The following is a 23,867-nucleotide window of genomic DNA, read 5'->3' as shown; positions in this document are numbered from 1 at the left end:
GTTCATTTCATCATTCCTTATTTTTCGATAAAACTCCCTCAAACTATAGTTTTCTTTTCAGAAAAGATTTATCAATTCTATCATCATGTTGGAAAATTCGTTCCATGTGCATAATTACAGTTTTGGGCAGTGGTACGGGGACCCACCTGTGTAAAGATCACCTGCCTATAAAGCTGTCTGAAAACACAGGTGCCATGTTACAAATTTTGTCGGTTTTCTATTTAGCAACCTGTGAATATCGAACACCTGCTCATATCAACCAACTGTGTGCAACGACCACACTGTCATTATGAAATACAAATTACGTTGGCTTGTTATAAATTACCACTTGTTGGCCCGGATGTTTGCGCGTGGGGGTCGTAGTGTGGGTCGAAACCGGAGTACCCGGAGAAAAATCCACGTGGTCGGGCAGGTAACCCCAACCTTTTCACGTCGGGGTCACCTGCCTGACCACGTGGGTTTTATCCGGGTACTCCGGTTTCCTCACACACTTAATACCCTCCACGCGCTAACATCCGGGCCAACAGGAGAGATTAATATAAGTTGAAATATATGACGAGCAATTGTTAAGCAACAACCACATGTATATAACGGTCACGTGTCTATCACGGCCACCTGGCTATAAAGGCAACATGTCTAAAACGAACTCCTGTCTATAACGACCACATGTATATAACGATCACTGTCTATAACGTTAAATGTATATATCGAGCTTATAGACTTATGTCTATAATGACCACCTGGCTATAACAAACATCTGTATATGACGAATACAGGTTATCACTGAACACCTGTATATAACGGTCACGTGTCTATAACGACCACATGGTTATAACGGCAACATTGCTACAACGAACACATGTCTATAACGATCACTGTCTATAACGTTAACTGTTTATAACGAGCTAATTTCTCCAATGAAATGACCACCTGGTTTTAACAAACATTTGTATCAATGACGACTACAGGTTAACACTGAACACTTGTATATAACGGTCACGTGTCTATAACGACCACATGTCTACAACGAACGCCTGTTTATAAAGATCACATGTACATGACGTATAACGTACCGGTCACATGTCCATAACGTTAACTGTATATAACGAACACCCGTTTAAAAAGCTTACCTGAGTTTGGCGAAAACTTCGAGGGACAAAAACTGGTGAATGAAATAAAGAAAAGTGAGCATTGAAAACACGTTTTATATAGTCTTAATGAGATAGCAAGCAACTATGGGCAGGAGCACGGACTTAGAAATCTAATTCCGTGGCAGTAGAGATATATCTACAGTGAACCCTCGTGTTACTGCCACTGTTTATCCGACGATATATTGTCATTATATAACGCAAGTTTGCGATACATCAAGCAAAATATATACCGGAATTGTTGAAAGGTTTTTGGGATTTAAAAAAAAATGACGTTATTTTTTAATAGCGATGTGGCAAATGGAAGGAGGAGGCAATAGACATGTATGGCGGTTTCATATACACGGACGCTGCTAATTGTACAGTATAGCATAAGTTTTCTAGTATATATCATGTGTCGGTAAGGGTTTGTGATATATCGTGTTTATCAATATATCAATTTAAATAAGCATCTGAAAAGATTAAAGGCAAAAACATAAAGGTTCATTCTTCGACGTGTACGTAATCTTTGTCTAACGTTACGCATCAATTTAAAATGTAAAGCCATTTTAAAGTGTTGATCATATGCCAACATCGTTCACGCATCATTAAACAGGAATACTTTCACTAAGAAGTATTTTCACATTTGAAGGGATACATTCAGGGCCAAGCTTTACCTGTCGTCGGCGATGTTGTTGCGTTTGTACAAAGTATTAAAACGGACCCGATATGTGTACATATACCAACATGTACATTTTGTGTTTAAAATGGTCGGTCATTTAAATGTCCGGAGTAGCTGGACATAGAGAATAAAGTGGCTAGTCCGAGGCTTAATCTTTATATTCATTTAACCCTAGATAGGTATTATATATGCTAAACGCACAATTTCAATCTGTTTTTACTCCCNACCAGTCCGAGGCTTAGTTTTTATATTTATTTAACCCCAGATAGGTATTATATAACTCCCCAGTTACCAGCAAGCGTGTATGCCGAGCAGAACTAGCGTGCTTGGTTACCGATCAATTCTAAGCTTGTACGCCACACAGTTCGAGAGGTGACAATGGCGCTGATGTCAGTGTGAGAGCCGTCAACGAAATATCCCCATCATTAACGAGAGTGGACAGTGGTCAGTGAAAACGTGGACGGGTATTTAAGTGTGAGAGTGAATTTCTTATTTTCTATTTTGACATTTCGTGGGATAAAACCTGTGTTCGGATCTCATACAGGTAAGTGTAGTTTATTCATATTCTTAACTGAGTGTAGAACTTTCTAAAAGCGACAGATTTTTTTCTGACAGCTATGTCTTCAAATGGTTACCGTTTCCTACCGTGACACGAAAATCAATTCCTAGTTTTAAACACCTGCAGATAGAAAAGATATCTGTAATTTGATGAACGCTAAATTTTGTATGGAATTATATGATCAATCACCCAATAAATAATGTTTGCCAATTTTGTATAAATCACCTGTAATATCGTAATTAAAAATCGTTAATGAAAAATCGATGATTATGAAAGATTGTGCAAATTTGTGTTACAATCTAATAGAAATCAATATTATCAACGAGAATTTGAAATGAATTTTTATACAGGTTTTTGAATTCAGTTGTAAGTCATGATGCCAGATTTTATAATATAGAAATGATATCTGTCTTACTTACAGATGTCCTGGTACGTACTCTGTACTTGTCTTTAAAAAAAGTGAAATATCCGGATGGGAATATACTCTAAATTAATAAAAACTGTGTACATACATGAAAAAACAATTAGACTGACATATATACCGATTCTGATTGTTATATAGTTACAGAACGAAAATATGTATATGAAAAAATTGTACTGTTCATGTGATCGTAGTAAATGTGATATGAAAAAAAAGTTAAAAAAGTTTAAAAAAAAAAAAAAAAAAATGAAGGGAGATAACTTATGGTGTTCAGCCTCCTTAAGTCAAGAGTATTATTATATATCGTCAAATATTGGTAGGTTCCATTAGAATAAAGTTCACCTATCAATACAATTTATTTTGAATTAATTCAATACAAATTACACAGTTTGCTGGTACACCGTCCTCATATCATATATTGAGGCAAACAATATAGAATTTCAAAAGGACACATGCACCTTTTCAATGATTCAATTTGAGCTTTTCAAAATGATCCCGATCAATTTTAAAAGGACAAATATTTATAAAACATGCAGTGCTTACACTAAACTGTCGATATGACATTAACTGTTTTTCAATAACTTCAAAATAAAACATTTATATTTATCATGTTAAGCCTTTATGCATATTCGAGTTAGATTGGGTATTTGAACCAAGAGTTTCCTATGCCCTACAGGTTTGGGGGAAAAAAGACCTGCTGCATGTAGTAAAATGCAAATAACATGGGGGCCTCTGTGGTATCAAGGGTTTCAATCTTTGCTGTCTTTTGCATACGGGACATTGAAAAACAGAAACTGATCAGCAGCCCCTATTGCACCCTCGATACTCCAGGGAACCCGGGTTATGCTCAGTTCCGCTCTTTGCACCTTTGGAATATGTCATAGCAAAATTGTAAGGACACAGCAAGCTATTTTTTGTCTCGGGTAAAAAAAAACTGACCAAACTCTAATTATAAGGCTGATACCTGTCCTTTGAAGATTACAAAGGAGAGACACCCGACTTCAAAGCCAGTCAATTGTACCATTAGGATTCTTAAGATTCAGATTCTTTTGATGAACATCAAAGGATCAAACTAGTCTTCTTGTCTCATCCACAAGGTGGTACAGATTGAGCCTTCGATTTTGTAATGACATAGTCCAGGTATGCAGAGAAACTATAGGTAAGCGTAACCCCTGGAGTACCAAGGCTAAACAGACAAACAAACTTGGTAAACAAGTTTGATTTGTCATGGAGATATTGCTGGTCCAAAATATTGCTTGGAGTTTGGGATGGGAAAGAGAGAATGTGCAGGAAATTCTAAAGAATTAAACCAAAAAGTTAGGTTTGGCATTAGCAAGAAAATAATAATTATGCAGTTAGCGTATTCCGTCTTTTCGTATAGCAGAGTTATCTGCTCTTGTGAGCAGATATTGATTGTTACGTCACTAGTTTGTATGAGAAAATTACGTTGTTTTCTCAAAAAAAATGATGACGTTACTCTCACAAACAAATGATGTAACAATCAATACCTGCTATCAAGAGCAGATAACTCTGCAATACGAAAAGATGTATAGGCATTTCCTGAGGGCAAGGTTATTTTATGCATTTCTTGCCCTTCCTGTCAGGAAAACACGATTCTTTGCTTCTCTGAGGTTAATCGTGTTTCATGAGGGCAAAGTCTGAGTGAAACATGATAAATGGAGGGGACACAAAGAATCAAGTTTACCTACTTCAAGGGCATTAAATATTTTACTATGTTGTTTTTTTTAAATATCACAATAGTAGAGATGATCAGGTTGATGCAGTACGCCATTGCTGTCGTCTGCTTCTGTCATTTGGAACTTGGTTGTGGTGTGGCTCTTGGGGAATTCTCTAGAGAGGCTCCGAATAAGGAAATATGATTGAGGAAACTTGAGAGCTTGAGGGTGACATGATATTTTATTACCCAGTCATGTGACCATTATCATCCAATTAGACACACTGGTACTCAGTATAAAGATGAGGTATGATAATAGTTGAAGCTGCCCTTTTCAGGATCCAAAAATAATTCTCTTTTTTAACTGTATATTTGTTTTTCATTTCTTGACAAATCTTGACAACTTTCTGTATATGAGATTTGTTCAAAAAATGACAAACATGCTACAAATGAAAGTTTTGGGAGTTGAAAGCAGAAACTATATCCAGCTTTAGAACTATACAAATGTAATACATGTAAATTTCCCCAATTACTTTCCCATTCCATGATAAAACCAAATCACCCAATTCAATTCACAAATCATTCTATAATTTGTAGGCATTTAAACATCAATCTATCAAAGATCTATCAAAGAACCTTTCAGTTGAATGAGAAATATAATGTATACAAAACATACCATAGTCTACAAATACTGAATAATTTCCCTGGGTGCTTAGCCATTTGGGAAAATTTATTTTTAAATTAGTTTGAACCTTCAGAAAATCTAAAAAAAAAAGAAACCAAAAAACAACAATTAGCCAAAACAACACTTTTGTATCAGGTAAGTTGGTAAATTATGGTCAAGGGATAGGAAGCTTTGACCAAATAGGGTTTGGGGGTGCACACGGAGGGTGCTTAATAGAATGAACTTGGTACATTGACTGTCAATATAATAATATAGAAGGGATCTTATGTAATGGTTTAAAACGTTTCTCACCAGTTTTCAATCGTTACAAAAATGTGAAGGAATTTAAAGTCAGATTTCTGATACAGTACGATATAAAATAAACCCCTGCCATGAAAAAATGTACACAGGTAAGCCTAGCTCCATTAGCATTTAATATGATTAGCACGGTAATGTGCTATCAACGTTAGTATTTATTTCGATGCAGTATACTAGAAATAAATCCCTTTTCAGTTTCATCTGTGTGTATGTATAAATTTCAAGCTGAATCTAATTTTTGATGTAGAAATCTCCCAGATCTTGTTTTGTGCAGCGTAGCAGAATATTCTATGCACAATCGGGGATTTATTTTGCTAAAACGGCCATGAGTATAGTTACTCAACAGTGCGCTCAGGTGATCGATATGTCGCTTGTTTACGTCCTGAAATGAAATGAAACGATTATGTATGGATGTAAAAATAATCTTAATTCTTAAGTCCATGTACTTAACCAAATACTAATATGGAAATATTTCTAATTCTTAATCCTTCTATTGTAAATTTGATTTGATTTGTGTAATGGTTTACTATAACTAACTGTATTCCAATGGAGTTAATTGTTAACGGTTTATTACGGTTATGAAAAAATCTTTTTTATTCAGATATGTTTGATACTGAATGTCAAAAAACAGCATATTTTAAGATCAACTTTTGAATACTAAATTAAAAAAAAAATGTTCTTTTGAAAAATGTCAGGAAAATATTCATAAAACATTTTGTTAATGTCCAAAGTTAATAACTATGAATCCATATATACATATATCTACATTGAAATTATATCATGATAATGACGACTTATAATCTTTGTCACATGGATTCATGTTGTATATTTATAGTTTTCATCAGACGCTGTAGTTCCATTTTGTTAATAATACAAATAACTGTAGCTAACGGTCATTGTGTTGGCTTCCTTTCATTTGTACATCAGTTTAATACGACAGCATTCAATTTTGTATACAAAGAAACAACAATTCCATGTGAATACATCAACAGTTAAACCTTGTCCAGGGGCAGATTTAAAATTCAATTATAGATCGAATGTAATAAAACCTGCATGAAGTACAATTAACTCATTCACCCCTGAAATTTCATAATGAACTATTCCAACCTTTATATTGGAAGAGATCAAATATGTCTTAAGGGGTAAATGAGTCGATACATTAATAATAATAATGTACAATATTTGATATAGCGCTCTATCTAGCTAACATAAGCCACTCTGAAGTGCTTTACAGTACATAGATATACAATTTTATACAGTCAATACAATTTTATACAGTCAATACAATACAGTTTAGCATATAAATATTAATCAATACAATATTGAGAAATTCGCAGGAGCTGTCTTATCAGGCGCTAACTACTAGCCCTATGCCACCTGGCTAAATCTCCCTATGTGTGTATGCCTGTGTGTGTGCTGGAGATGTATTGTTCAGGTTTTTAAGTTCACAGAAGCTGTTGAAATGTATTGCCTTAGTTTTGTTTGAAACAAATGCTGTATTTGTTCTGCAATAAGCCCAGGGACCCAACACATAAATTCTGATTCAAGGTAGGGGGTGGGCTTATTACAGGACAATGAAATAGCTTTGCTAGTATTTCTGCTGAAATTGATTTGAATTAGCCTGGCTAATGTTACAGGTAGTTATTTATCTTCTTCTTTTCCACTGGGACCTGTACCTAATGTGACTTTGGAAAAATATTATGCACAAATACAATCCTTTGAGGGAAAATGAAATGATTTTTGCTGTGATAATGGGGAAAAAGACATATTCTAGGGGATTAACGGCAAAAGTTACGATACAAATTCAGTGCTAGGCATTGGACTTAATTACGGATAAATATGCTCCATGGACATTGATAATCTCAGCTATGATCAGGAAAGCAAGAATCACATAAACTTCACTTTTTCAAAACAACTGGTTTGGAGAGACAATCAATTATAATTAAAAATCAATCCATTTGCCCTCTCCGATTCCGATTAACGATTACAAATTCCATAATTGATTTAATCGCTTCATCATTGAAATCAAACTGTTGAATGTCTTTGGCCTAAAGCATGCATTGAAATTTAGTCATATCTTCTAATGGTTTTTGCTATATGATTGATAAAACTGCTTAACCCATTCACCCCTGAAGACTCATTTGAACTCTTCCAAATCAAAGGTTGGAATAGTTTATTATGAAATTTCAGGGGTAAATGAGTTAAATGTTGCTCAAAATCCATTTGTTATAAAAGAACCAAACCTAATATATAGTTAACAACTCTGTCTATTGATGTAACAGTAGTGTTCTCACAATATTTGGGTATTAAGTCCCAAAAAAATATAAACTGAATATGCAATCGATCATCGATCGGTTTACTACTTCTGATAACAAACCAATTATCAATTATGATTTTAAATCGATTGCAGTACATCTCATGTTTATGCATGGTTAAATCTCAGCGTAAACTTCAATATAACAACTTACAGTAGAATGTAAGCTAGGAATTATGCAAAAATGGATGTAAGATATTATTAATGGACCGACACAGTTAAATAGAATCCTGCTATAGTAAACAACATCAAAGATTTCATCTTCAAATTCATATGTCAATATAAATATTGAAATTATAAGGTAATTTGCATGTTGCGAAATTCAAATAATTGCTTGAACCAGGAAGTTAGATATAATTATTCAGCTATAAAGAAGAAGGAAATTGTCAATGTTAATTTCAAAATTCAATTTAAATTTAAATATACTTATTTTTGTACATGTGTTTCAATTTTGAAGCCTATCTAGTAAATATCATAGTAGCATGGACATTTTCAACTCATTCACCCTTGAAGACACATTTGAACTCTTCCAATTCAAAGGTTGGAATAGTTCATTATGAAATTTCAGGGGTGATGGAATGAGTAAAGTCATGAAGTGAATTAGTGGAGAATGGAGACAGTTTCAGGTCTCATCAAATCAATGGAAATACAGGGATTATTGATCGGGGTATAAATGGCTTGATATTTACTCGTTAATTTACACACAGGTAACGATAGGAACCCGTAACATCATACCATCACAATGCTTGGCGTATATTACTGGCGGTGTTCCATCTTATGATCTTCTCTGTAAATTTCATATACTGTAAACATAAATTTATTGGTGGACTCGTACCTAGTATTTTCGCGTATGGTGATAATTTTCGACTTATACTGCATGCATTTTAATATAGTGCTGAAGCTATCACTACAGAGGTTTTTTACTTTTAGAAAGGAACCTGTGTCTTTGGGAAAATATCACACATAAAAAGCATAATTTTTGGAAAATTGAGTGATTTTTGCAATAACTTTGAGAAAAGCCAGCAGAAAATATTCAGGAGAAGGGCCTTCATTAGGCCCCATATTTACCTAAAATTCATTGCAATACCATGCAGGAATGTTGCAATTTTTACCATTTTAGCAGTTATCACAGCACTTTTTGGAGTTTTCTGATATTTTCATACCAGTACTGACTTCATACTGGAGTCATAATAAACAGGTTCTGTTTGAGTGGTCTCTCATGACAGGTTCTGCTTGAGTGGTCTTTCAAGACAGGTTGTATTTGGATGATATATATATAGACAGCTTTATTTAATTAAGGTTCTGCAATGTGTTTGAGTGGTCCTTGTATACAGATTGTATTTGAGTGGTCATTGTACACAGGTTGTATTTGAGTGGTCCCTGTACACAGGTTGCATTTGAGTGGTCCTTGTACACAGGTTGTATTTGAGTGGTCCTTGTAAACTAAGGTTGTATTTGAGTGGTCATTATACACAGGTTGTATTTGAGTGGTCCTTGTACACAGGTTGCATTTGAGTGGGCTCTCCAGACAAGTTTTGCTTTAGTCGTCTTTTTATACAAGTTATATTAAATTTTGAAGAATCTACCCAAAGATAAATCTCTTTATAACAGGGTCTATATTGGCTCATGGAGTGAAACCTTTCATTTGAGATTTCTCTCCAGAAATGCAATATTTACACAATTTCTTTGTTTTAGGTTCAATGTAAAATATTCAGATGATATTATCAAAAAAGGTTGTGTATAAATAATTAACTTCTATCCTGGAGTTAATGAATTCAGTGACACATAATTTAATTAAAACAGATCCGGGTAAATATTTTCGTAGATAGAATCTAGTTTCCAGGGACTTATAATTAGTTTCAGTCTGAGCCACAAGGAGTTTAAATATTTTAAAATGAATGGAAACTTTTACGCATAATCTATTTTTTTAACACAAAAAACTAGCCTATGGATAAACAAACAGTGTTTGAGGTGTCAAGGATATTGGGTAAATAATAAACACATCAACATACATTCCCGGATGTTTCCTTATGACCTATACTATTGTCTATACAAGTGTATATTACCTATTACATATAATTTTCTAATTACTTCCTGTTAACCTTCAGTTTATATTTATTGAATTAAAGGGTTTTCAGCTAATTTTTGGCATTTTTTTATTATTTCAAATTCATCTATATGGTACTATTTTATTAAAAAAAAAATTTAGTAACTGTGTTCTTTACATCAATAAAATTCTGAATATTGCATTAACATTATTGATGAAAGAAAAAATCTCAAAAATTTCAAAATTCAGTGAACAGTTTTATTTTGTTATCTAGTGAGTATTATATATAATTTCCAATTTCTTCTTCATTTAAAGACCTTATTTGTAAGTATTATGTAAGATTTGGATTTTTTTTAATTTTTAAGTCTTTTTTCAAAGCTGTTTCATTATGAATCCTGTAGTATGTCATTTCAAAGATTATGCCTATAATTGAAGTTTAAAGTAGTTTAACCCTTCACCCCTGTATAACTTTAGTAGACTCTACCATGCATTGAATCTATGATCTAGATGAGTCCATTATGGCACAGTGGTGAAATGGTTACTAGCAATATAATTGCTACATGTACAAGATGTATCTAAGATGTTTTTATTTAGTTAACTGTTATTAAAAGCAGATCATGCAAAAAATCTTTTAAAAGTTTACCTGGTATACAAAAATATTTTGTTGTCAAGGAAAGGAAATCTGATTCTCCAATAAGCTTGGTCGCATTTAATAAATATAATCTGATCATTGAGATGTTTGAAAGGAACAGGAAATAGAAATGCACAAGGGGATTTATCACATTATGATTGATTTTTTAGGACATTTTTTTGAAAATTTAAATCCCAACATAGAAACTATAGAAAGCTCAGGCAAAACCTTAAGCATGCATGTCTAATGTGATTGAAGATATATTATAAATAGATTTATGCAAATTTTAATGTGGTTGAAATGTTTGAAGGAAACGGTAAACAAATATTTACAATAGAGTGACCATGGTAAACACATGCCGGTAATCTGTTTACAAGTATAATAAAAGCCAGCCATAGTTACTGTACTAGATCTGTTTAAAAGATTTTTGGATATACATTTTATTGTGTAACCAATCTCCACATTCTAAAGTCACTCGGTCGTCTCAAAACATCTGACAAGGGTGTTAGCTGGACAGTTTATAATCGACAATGGATACTTAACCTGTAGACTTACATTGGATATTGATGTCCTTGGATTCGAACAACTGGTTTGTTAAATTTGTCTTTTATTATATATCCATTTTGATACATTTAAACGATGTAAAATTGAGATATTTTCTGTTCGAAATTGACAAGTTTATAATAATTACAGGTTTCATTTAAACAAAAAATGTGTACTGGTAGATTTGGATTCAGATCAAATTTATATAAGCTTCGTAATTTGTAATTATACATTGTCTGTTTTCACAATTATATGTGGAACTTAAGGATTCGTATGTACACAGTAACCTCCCCTTAATTTTGTTTTTGATATAACTGTAGTACCATTGCATGAGCCAGGACATTTCTGTTGGTCATATTTAATATAGAGCTATGCATGTTGCTGAGTCTGGTGGAGCGATAGAATAGCAATCTCACGTCCGGGGTTCGAATCAGGTGCTCTAACCTTGCTGACTATTTTTTTACTCAGAATGCTTTTGTGGATTATATACTGTTTGTTTTATCTTTTTAATCTCTCATTATAGGTAGTGGGCTTCTGTACAGAAATAATTTATCAGGGCTATTATTAGGTAATTTCATAAAAAATCAATTTCCGATGTGTAGTTACAGTTTTTGGACATGGTAGGGGGGGGGGGGGGGGGGTGTCCTTAAATGAAATAAATGTCCTGTATATAAAGCTTTCTGGAATATACACCTGGGTTCAATTTTGAGACTGTGAGCTTATAGATGTGTCTCATTTGGGAAGGTTCTGGATTATAGAGGGTTTGACTTGGCTACACTTTATATCTAGCTGAATGTCCATATTATAAAGGGTCCGTATTATAAAGGGTCCGTATTATGAAGGGTTCTGTTTGGACAACTTACAATGACTGTTATTCATTTCAGTTTTAATTCTCTACACAGTGTCACAACAATAGCATTATGTATGAAATTGCCGAAATTTGTTGGCGGTGAAATTATTATTGTCCTTTTGAAAATGAGACGATCAATTCAATTTTTGTTTAAATTAAAACAAGACCAAACAAAAATCATATAGCCAATGTGTATTGGTCAAATGTCGTGGCTAAGACGCAGGGATTGATTACACAAGAATGTTAGAAAGCCTAGGGGTCAATGTTAAGAGCTTTTGTGAATAAGATTGATCGGGAAAGGACTGGCGTGTGTATTTACAATAATGCTTTAGGAGAATGTTCACCAAACTCATTGACAGATTAACGTTTTTATTTGTACTAACTAGAGACCTGAGCTCAAGGGTGGTTCCAATATGGACAATGTTTGTAGGCGTATTGTTGTTCATAGCACTTATATATAGACGGGTATGTTTTGGAAACGAAAATAATAACAACAAAATTGAACTTGATAACTACCATTTTTTATGTAGCGCAGTTTGATTATTTTTTTTTAAATAAAAACAAATACCTGAGGGCCTATATTCATGAAACTGTTTTCATGCTCAAACATGGATTCTGTGCTGAAAGCCACTATCTTGTAACATGTAACTGACTAAAATCATTGGACACTTTCAAAAACTAGATCTAGTCAAGACATTTGGCTTTTAAGGCTTTCCCAAAAAATTAAAATTTACAAAATATATTTTTTTTAATATTTTATCACCAAAACAAGAAGCTGGGCTGAGTTAAAGGGTGAGAATGGTTTCACGTCCAGTCCAGTCAGGTTCTCAGCTCCTGGAATATATATGATATATTTTAAGGTATCGCACATCACTATACTAATTATTAATCAAGTTCCAGAATACATATAGGTAATATAGTATGTTAAAGTATCACACAGTCATTCCACTAGGCTATAATTTATTACTATAATGGTATGATACCTAAATATATCATGTACATATATGTTCCAGAACCTAAGCACCTGTGATACAGGCCTATATTTAGGAAACACAATACAATGCCAGTGATTTTATGAGGATCAGTCTGGCTAATTAGCTGGAATCATCGACTACTAGCTGTTACACAAAGTACCCATGCAGGTGTAATGTTTAGTCCGATTTAGTCATGTCTGTGTCGTTGCCATGGTGACACGTACACTACTGATTGCTGAGTCCAATTGTTGTTGTTATGATGTGGTAACCATGGCAACGAATAAAACACGAACAGAATGTTCTATGGTTTCTTCTGACATTTCACTTGGCTGTCCATTGAATTGAAAAAGTATATTTAGTGGTGAATATCTTCTTAATAAATGAGTTTAATACAGACAGTTTTCTGGTTCTGCGGTCTGCCATTTCAGGGCTATAAACTGAAAATGTATTTTCTGTATTGGAAATGATTGACATTTAAGAAATTTAACCAAGTTAATTATTTACTTTTAATTTCAGATAAATAATGTAGAATGTATCTCGATTAAACAAATGATATTTTTTCTGTATATGGTTTAGTTGATACGTAAGGGTTCAACAAGATAAGTCAATTTTAAATTTTAAGGATATCAACACATTTGACTTCTTCATAAAGGTGTATAAGTTTGTGCAAGGTTATAAAGTTCATTGTCTAGTAAAAAGACTTTTAAAATGAATTGTTATTTTCTAAAAAGCTTTTTTATGTGTACAAAATGTTCGTTGTTACACAGACAATAACACGGAATGTTTGAAAACCGTTCCTGAATACATACCGGAGAAATTACTTGAACTTAGTGTAATAATTAAGGTTGGTGTATTTACACCGGCCATAATCATGTGTATGTGTTTCACCACTTCTGACATTTGTAATTAACAGGAGTGGGCGTGACGCTAATTTGCTTCATCCCTTTATATACTACCTGAGGTAAAGAGAAGTCCTCAGGTCCCTTGTACTGAATTCACCCAGCATACTTACCGTATTTATATAGCAATAAGTACATGCCTGGTAATAAGCCCGCCCACATATTTTGAAGTTCAGTATAAATTCAAGTAAAAGCTGTTTCATTGTCCTGTAATATATGCTCTGGTGACCTCCTTTTTTTGAGTCAGAGATTTTTTGTTGGCCTGGCTGGGCTTATTGGAGGAGACCTGAAGGCAACCGATACCAAAATATTTGTGAATTTTAAAACATTTTTCAAAAATAAATTTTCAAAATATCAGTTGACTTGTTAAGCTGACCAGGCTTTGAACTCTGAACAAGTTTGACCCAGAATTCTGTTTGCTAAGATTTGTCAGCTTGATACACACTTTAATCAAATCATAAAAATGAATATTTTGGGAAATGTCTTCAAATACACTGTATTAATGATGTTTCTTGGCAATAAATGAAGGTTTTTTGATTAAGATGACATAAATTTGTTGAAATTGTTTTGATATTTTTGAAAACAATTCATATGGTTATTAAGTATTTAATTATTGTGAAAGATAACCAATCTTTGACAACCAGGTGATGGAAACGGGTGCTTTTATCGTCTCCAATGTCTCCTCCATTACTGATTAATGAAAATTAAATAGAACCCATTCATGTAGACTCGGGCTAATATTAGTGTTATTAAGGCTCATAGGAATGACATCAGGCTGTCATAGATTGAGATTTTACACCTGCTCTCCCCTAATATACACAATAGACCTGTCATTCAGTCATCAGGATTAATCTATGTTCTATAAAAATGGATGTGAGGTAAGAAAATAGATTGTCTCCCTTGAATTATCATTCAAAGTGATAACACTGCAGACAGCTAAGTCTTAAAGAAATATCATGGATTGGCTCAAAATAGTCCTTCGAAATGTTGGGGATAAATTGATACTGGGCATAAAACGGTCCCTAGACATATAATGGTAAAATGAACACCCAATGCTTACAGTAGTTCGAAGACAATAATGTCAACTTGTGTAAAATGGACTCAGGCTTCTATTAGTCCTCAGGGATGCTGGGAGGAAAATGGATGATGCAGCACTAACAATGGTCATTAGAAAGGGTCAGATTGGTACAACTTCTTTAGAAATAATGAGGTGAGATGAACACTAGGTTTGAATTGTATTTCCAGAATATAAACATTTATGCTGGATTCGGCTTCTCAGTTCAAGATATGACTGTCATATATATGATTAATTTGTGGTTTCACAAGGGCATTGCGATATTAAAAATAGAGCAAATGGTTTTCAAATGTTTGCTCTAGACTTCTGGCCAAGAACTGGTTTTTCTTCCTAGTATGGATCAATGTGACACTATACATGTGTCTACCCTGAGCAGTGACAAGTACCAGTACTGCCCAGAGCAAGTCCACTCAGGACTAATGCTATAGATGTTCCATGAAATCAATGTTATATATCCTGTCCAGGTTACCAGCCTCTATTGCATAAAGATTTGTTAGCTTGATTTATGATATTTTCAATACCACATTCTGTTGTATAAAGAATTGTTAGCTTGATTTATGATATTTTCAATACCACACTCCGTTGTATAAAGATTTGTTAGCTTGATTTGTGATAAGTTCTATACCAGACTCCATTGCATAAAGATATTTTAGCTTGATTTATGATATTTTCAAAACCTGACTTCAAATTTAAAAAATATTTCTTAGTTTGTTTTATGATATTTTCAATACTTGACTCCATTGTATAAAGATATGTTAGCTTGGCTTGATTTGTGATAAGTTCTATGGCAGCCTCCATTGTATAAAAACATGTTAGCTTGATTTGTGATAGGTTCTATGACAGCCTCCATCGTATTAAGATTTGTTTGCTGATGCCGGTAATTTATGATTTGTTCAATACCAATATCAAACCCCTGACCTCAGATTTCCTTTAAGCAGGATGCTAAATTGCTGAAATAAAGGGTAATTAAAAATATATAAATTAACACGAGCCAAATCTACAAATCTACAAACTAGGTAATGTGTCTTTTACACTTTGTAAAACACACATTCTTTACACCACTTTCCCCTTTTTAAAGTCTTTGACCTGAAAGACAACTGTACAATCTGGCCCCGTTACTCGCTGCCAATGAGTCCTATAGTCCCTTGAAAACAGGGCGGTGCAATGGTACCAATATGTTTTAGGAAGTAAGTAGCCAAAACAAGATGGATGTTTGCTGGAACAGAATCCTCACTCTTAGACATCACTTTGGTAAGTCAGATATGTCTATCACTGGATTTAAAGGAATTGACCCCCCTAGCCAAAGCTCGTAAGGAAATCTTGACACTTAAGGATCCCCGTACCACTGTCAAAAACTGTAACTAAGTATTGGAAATTGTTTTTCCCGGCATGACTTAAGCTTTGATCAATCATTCCTGAAAAGAAAATCATATCTTATGGGACTATTATGAGAAATGATTAGGATGAAATAAATAAAATATAATCAACAAAAGTGTTTTGAGTGTAAGATTTTAGTGGGGCTATAGACCTGAGGATTTGAACCCCAGACTTCAGATTGTTATACCATTGAGCTACCTGGGCCCGGTTGTTCAAAACTATCGTTAAGCTAATGATGTCGTTAAATTTTAACGAGTCACAAAAGACTATGGCTTTAACTGATTGAGCTACATGGGCCCGGTTGTTCAAAACTATCGTTAAGCTAACGATGTCGTTAAATTTTAACGAGTCACTAACCGCTAATTCTGCATTCGTTAACGGGAGTGTCCTGGCCCAATAGTTCTACAGTCATACCCAAACGAAAGTGAAGGGGAGATTACTGTGTACGAAGGAAAAAACTCAGTGCAGTGGGACAGGGATTCTTTATGTATGGGATAATACACATCCTTTTCACCTTAATGCTTAATTACCATAAATCTTTTGAGAGCTGAAATTGTTAAAACAACGAATATTTCTTTTGATTTGCACCGTTTTATTATTTAAATCAATTAAGTAAGATATTCCCTACGAGAAATAAAGTTACAGGTAATGTTACAAATAGATATATCTTGGCTGCAAGAAAAAAGATCCAGTTTAGCTACACTGTTTTGAACTAATTTCTCGCTAAAGTTTAAATTAAGTTAAGTAACTTTTACAGTAACATTTACTGAAGTCAAACTCAAATTTCATGACGACTAATTCTACAAAAAATAACGTCATAATGGTTTTTATATTAACAATTTCAAGAACATAACTGTTATCATAAAATGTTTAATACACAATTTAAAAAGAAATCTCACATGTACACAAAGTGAACTAAAGGTCTGTCGTGGCAAGCGTTAATCCTATAAGACAACAATAGGGCATTTATAAGTTTGAACCGGGTCCTATTCACCATTGTACGGAGAGGTGAAAGCGTTTAAGTATCAGATATGTGCTTGAACGTGTTACTGATCACGGCCTGTGTGTCAAGGAAATGGGTTGTGAAAGTAACCAGGTGATTTAACGAACCGATACAGGTATGCTTGCTGTTCGGAATTTGACTAATGCTAAAATTTCACTTACTATATGAAAATTTGGAAAAAGTATTTGTGGATTAATTCGACTTGGACCTACATGTGCTTGTGATATTGAGGTATGTGTGTCAGTTTTATCAGATTGGGAATGAGTAGAGGATTAAACTATATAGGTGTTTTTTAATTATACAGTTGTAGTATTGATAGTGTGTTTGAAATACGGAACTAGGGTGTCAAAATTATACAGGTATTGAGCGAAATTTCAGTGGGTATACAAATGCTAGCTCATACACATGTATTGGATCAGAGCTTTTAACATCACTGTAGAAACATTTTCAATCTGTTTCGTGAAATACAACACTACGATGTTTGGAAATGTACTATAGTGTGTTGTATCGAGACATCATGCATTTTAGACGATTCATTGAGAATACATCGCAGAGTGTTGACACTTTTTAGCTGGATAGAATATAATTAACAGAAGTCTACAGGTATGTTGTTATTACTTTCTGACAGCTAAATCTCCATTTTGTGGGGGTTTATGTTTCTTTTGTTTAAAACGGTCTAGATGAACCTTAAAGGAATTCAGTCATTTTCAAAATATCTTGATATTGTATGTGGTTATAGACCTATGTGACGATGAAACCAATCCGTAGAAATCATTAATTTTCATTTGTCATGATATTGTAGACTAAGTCTGTCTTTAGGGAGAATTTTAAATGTGGGTGAAAAATTGTCCACATTGATATCATCACTGATCACCAATCGTCCTAATCCTAAGCTGAGGGTCAGTATTGTCAAAGCCTGGTTAGCTTTACATGTTAGTAATAAAAAAATATTTCTACCTGTTAATTTTCGGCAATATGTAAAAATTTACAAACTTTTTTGTATTTTGTTGTCTTTGAATTCTTTGTTATACACCATGTATATATATTGTAAGTTTAGACATTTGACCTTTTTGATAATTCGCTACATGGTATATGAAAAATGTACATTCCTTTGTTGTAGGCTAATCATACTTTGAAAAATCAAGGTCAATTTGTACTTTGCAGCATAATTAATGCTAAGAACACATTTATGTTTATTTTTCATGCAGTATGGTTTTATTTATATTCAAATTCAAACTTCATTGTTTTATTAGTTATCTAAGTCTAGATAAAAAAAATTGAATTGTTGAAGAAATTAAAATTATCTTATGATTCTAATTCACTACGTTCAACCGAACATAAAGCATTTATCATATAAAACTCAACACCTATGTATGGGAGTGGCCTTCGACGGTCAATCATTCTATTACAGGAAAAATGTATACATGAAATACAAGGGCACATGCCCAATCTTTCTTCCATTCTCCCTTCTCCATCCCTCCTGAATCCGGATCCTGGCCCGACTCTAGGAATTCTCTTCCCGGCATCATCCCTGAAGTCCATGCCTGTCTCAAGGAAAACGGGGACATTCCATAATTCTATGATTTAACAAAAGAAAATATAATTTCTTGAAGTGAGTTGATGAACCGTCAAGACTCGAATGACTATGTTACCCTCAAACTACCTTTAATACTCTATAGACACCCGTGTCGCACTTGTAACTCGTGCAGTTACACGTTACCCGTCCCGCCTCACGCGGCTACCTGTGTCACCTTGGCCTCATATCCGGACACTAGTACACCTGTACTACCTGCACTACATACATGCCGGTATACCGTGACTATAATAAATACATTAAATATCTTTAAAATAATTTCCTTAATCTAACTATGCTTTGAACCAACTGCATTGTTAGCTTAATGATAAGTGAATAGATATTATCAAATTATTAAAATCATAAGCATTTTCAAAATACCACAAAAAGGTATTCATAAACAAAATAATTTCTAGAGAATATAAAATTACATTGATTATTTAAGATATATTGAATAAAAAAGTTGATTTTAAGATTTCATTAACTGATTTGTCAAACTTCAGACCACTTGAAATTTGCCCTGAAGTAAATGTACTTGGTTTTAGCCTGGTTCTTTTAATATCCTTTTAGTGTTACTCAAATACACCACATATTGCATAGTTCTCCTGACCTTTCTTCCTACCAGATTTTTTCCACATTGCTTATTGGTTAGAACAGGTTTTGAATAAAATCAGAAAAGATTAATAAAATAGTTTGAGGAGAGGAGAGAATACACTAGTATTATGTTATAGTAAAGGTTCCTTACGTATAAAGAAATACTTGAAATGAATAAATAAATAATCAACAGCTCGTCTTTGTGTCGAGAATCGATTCATTATTAATTATACGGTGTTGACATATAATTAAAGATGTAGACCTAAATTCTATTAAAAGAGTGATTTTTTTTAGGTCTGACACGTGATATATAAAGGTCATAAATTATATAGAAGTGGGTTTTTAAAGTTCGAGTATATCGATAAAAGTGGTGTTTTTTTTTGTGAATTATACAAATCTTGAATGTCGGTCACGGAGTGATATTGTAGACTTTTAACAATGAAAAGGTAAACAATAAATACTGTAGCCTGAAATCAATACATAATATATATAATACAAGGGAAAGTCAATAGAATAGTTCACTCCCTTTGGGGTACGTGTCAGGAATCTCAGCCTGAGGGAAAAGATTCCCAATCTCACCTCAAGGAGATGAATGGTACTTTTTCTCTAACCATGAAGACATCATATATATATATGAATAATAATATAAAAAATGATATACAACATTTATATAGCACGTACCCTATACCATTTGTAAAATTACTCTTGAGGCACTTAATAACACATGAATAATAGTATTCCTACAGTGACAGTTATAGATAAAATAGATAAAAAGGCATACAAATCAGCAACGTTCACGTTACACCGACTCATTATATTTTGTTGATGTAACATTCATGTAATGCTGACGGTACATCATGGTATTGTTGATGGTACTTCATGGTTTTGCTGCTGTAACATCATGGTATTGTTGATGTAACATCATGGTATTGTTGACGGTATGTCATGATATTGTTGACGGTACATCATGGTATTGTTGACGTTACATCATGGTATTGTTGACGGTTCGTCATGGTATTGTTGCCGTTACGTCATGGTATTGTTGACGGTACATCATGGTATTGTTGACGGTACATCATGGTATTGTTGATGGTACGTCATTGTATTGTTGACGGTACATCATTGTATTGTTGATGTTACATCATGGTATTGTTGACGGTACGTCATGGTATTGTTGACGGTACATCATGGTATTGTTGACGGTACTTCATGGTATTGTTGACGGTACATCATGGTATTGTTGACGGTACATCATGGTATTGTTGACGGTACATCATGGTATTGTTGACGGTACATCATGGTATTGTTGACGGTACATCGTGGTATTGTTGACGGTACATCATGGTATTGTTGACGGTACATCATGGTATTGTTGACGGTACATCATGGTATTGTTGACGGTACATCATGGTATTGTTGACGGTACATCATGGTATTGTTGACGGTACATCATGGTATTGTTGACGGTACATCATGGTATTGTTGACGGTACATCATGGTATTGTTGACGGTACATCATGGTATTGTTGACGGTACATCATGGTATTGTTGACGGTACATCATGGTATTGTTGACGGTACATCATGGTATTGTTGACGGTACATCATGGTATTGTTGACGGTACATCATGGTATTGTTGACGGTACATCATGGTATTGTTGACGGTACATCATGGTATTGTTGACGGTACATCATGGTATTGTTGACTACATCATGGTATTGTTGACGGTACGTCATGGTATTGTTGACGGTACATCATGGTATTGTTGACGGTACATCATGGTATTGTTGACGGTACATCATGGTATTGTTGACGGTACATCATTGTATTGATGACGGTACGTCATGGTATTGATGACGGTACATCATGGTATTGTTGATGGTACATCATGGTATTGTTGACATTACATCATAGTATTGTTGATGGTACATCATGGTATTGTAGACGGTACATCATGGTATTGTTGTCGGTACTTCATGGTATTGTTGACGGTTCATCATGGTATTGTTGACGGTACGTCATGGTATTAATGACGGTACATCATGGTATTGTTCACGGTACATCATGGGATTGTTGATGGTACATCATGGTATTGATGACGGTTCATCATTGTATTGATGACGGTACTTCATGGTATTGATGACGGTACATCATGGTATTGGTGACGGTACATCATGGTATTGTTCACGGTACATCATTGTATTGATGATGATACATCATTGTATTGATGACGGTACTTCATGGTATTGATGACGGTACATCATGGGATTGTTGAGGGTACATCATGGTATTGTTGACGTTACGTCATGGTATTGTTGACGGTTCATCATGGTATTGTTGACGGTACCTCATTGTATTGTTGATGGTACATCATGGTATGGTTGACGGTACTTCATGGTATTGTTGATGGTACATCATGGTATTGATGACGTGACGGTACATCATTGTATTGATGATGATACATCATTGTATTGATGACGGTACGTCATGGTATGGATGACGGTACATCATGGTATTGATGACGTGACGGTACATCATTGTATTGATGACGATACATCATTGAATTGATAACGGTACATCATGGTATTGTTGAAGGTACATCATGGTATTGTTGACTACATCTTGGTATTGTTGACGGTACGTCATAGTTTTATTGACGGTACATCATAGTATTGATGATGGTACGTCATGGTATTGGTGACGGTACATCATGGTATTGTTCACGGTACATCATGGGATTGTTGATGGTACATCATGGTATTGATGACGGTTCATCTTTGTATTGATGACGGTACATCATGGGATTGTTGATGGTACATCATGGTATTGATGACGGTTCATCATTGTATTGATGGCGGGACATCATGGTATTGTTGACGGTACCTCATTGTATTGTTGATGGTACATCATGGTATGGTTGACGGTACTTCATGGTATTGTTGATGGTACATTATGGTATTGTTGACGGTACGTCATTGTATTGATGACGGTACATCATGGGATTGTTGATGGTACATCATGGTATGGTTGACGGTACTTCATGGTATTGTTGACGGTTCATCATGGTATTGTTGACGGTACATTATGGTATTGTTGACGGTACGTCATAGTTTTGTTGACGGTACATCATTGTATTAATGACGGTACATCATGGTATTGTTGTCGGTACTTCATGGTATTGTTGACGGTTCATCATGGTATTGTTGACGGTACGTCATTGTATTGATGACGGTACATCATTGTATGGTTGACGGTACATCATGGTATTGATGACGTGACGGTACATCATTGTATTGATGACGATACATCATTGTATTGATGACGGTACGTCATGGTATGGATGACGGTACATCATGGTATTGGTGACGGTACATCATGGTATTGTTCACGGTACATCATGGTATTGTTGACGGTACGTCATAGTTTTGTTGACGGTACATCATAGTATTGATGATGGTACGTCATGGTATTGTTGACGGTACATCATAGTATTGTTGACGGTACGTCATGGTATTGTTGACGGTACATCATGGTATTGTTGGCGGTACATCATGATATTGTTGATGTAACATCATGGTATTGTTGACGGTACATCATGGTATTGGTGACGGTACATCATGGTATTGTTGACATTACATCATAGTATTGTTGACGGTACATCATGGTATTGTTGGCGGTACATCATGATATTGTTGATGTAACATCATGGTATTGTTGACGGTACATCATGGTATTGGTGACGGTACATCATGGTATTGTTGACATTACATCATGGTATTGTTGACGGTACATCATGGTATTGATGACGGTACGTCATGGTATTGTTGACGGTACATCATAGTATTGTTGACGGTACATCATGGTATTGTTGGCGGTACATCATGGTATTGTTGACATTTCATCATAGTATTGTTGACGGTACATCATGGTATTGTTGGCGGTACATCATGGTATTGTTGACGGTACGTCATGGTATTGTTGACGGTACTTCATGGTATTGTTGACGGTACATCATGGTATTGTTGACGGTACATCATGGTATTGTTGACATTACATCATAGTATTGTTGACGGTACATCATGGTATTGTTGACGGTACATCATGGTATTGTTGACGGTACATCATGGTATTGTTGACGGTACATCATTGTATTGATGACGATACATCATTGTATTGATAACGGTACATCATGGTATTGTTGACGGTATATCATGGTATTGTTGACGGTACATCATGGTATTGATGACGGTTCATCATGGTATTGTTGACGGTACATCATGGTATTGTTGACGGTACATCATTGTATTGTTGACGGTACGTCATGGTATTGCTGATGGTACGTCATGGTATTGTTGATGCTATAATTATGCATTGTTGGCATTATTGCATTGTTGACGTTACGTCATGGCATTGCTGATGTGACATCATGTAATAGTTTTCACTGGGGAATCCTCCTGTCTCAACACTAGGATGAGATAAGGCGAAGAACTCGCATCGGTCAAAGTGTGGAAACATGTCCACCTGTCCAGGAACACGGTCT

At 34.5% G+C, this 23,867-nt stretch overlaps 1 protein-coding gene across 1 annotated transcript in view; it reads left to right on the top strand.

Moving 5' to 3' along the window:
- Window positions 1-2,062: 2,062 nt before the first annotated feature.
- LOC110461058 (hemicentin-1-like) overlaps window positions 2,063-23,867 on the top strand; it is a 92,037-nt gene continuing 70,232 nt past the window's right edge. Inside the window, exon 1 of the mRNA XM_021514336.1 lies at window positions 2,063-2,353. The gene's annotated coding sequence lies outside the window, so the exon portion shown is untranslated. The remainder of the gene's footprint in view (window positions 2,354-23,867) is intronic.

The sequence above is a fragment of the Mizuhopecten yessoensis genome, unplaced genomic scaffold (assembly GCF_002113885.1).
Source record: "Mizuhopecten yessoensis strain PY_sf001 unplaced genomic scaffold, ASM211388v2 scaffold10553, whole genome shotgun sequence".
NCBI classification, from domain to species: Eukaryota; Metazoa; Mollusca; class Bivalvia; order Pectinida; family Pectinidae; genus Mizuhopecten; species Mizuhopecten yessoensis.
This window is presented reverse-complemented; position numbering and strand designations above follow the sequence as displayed.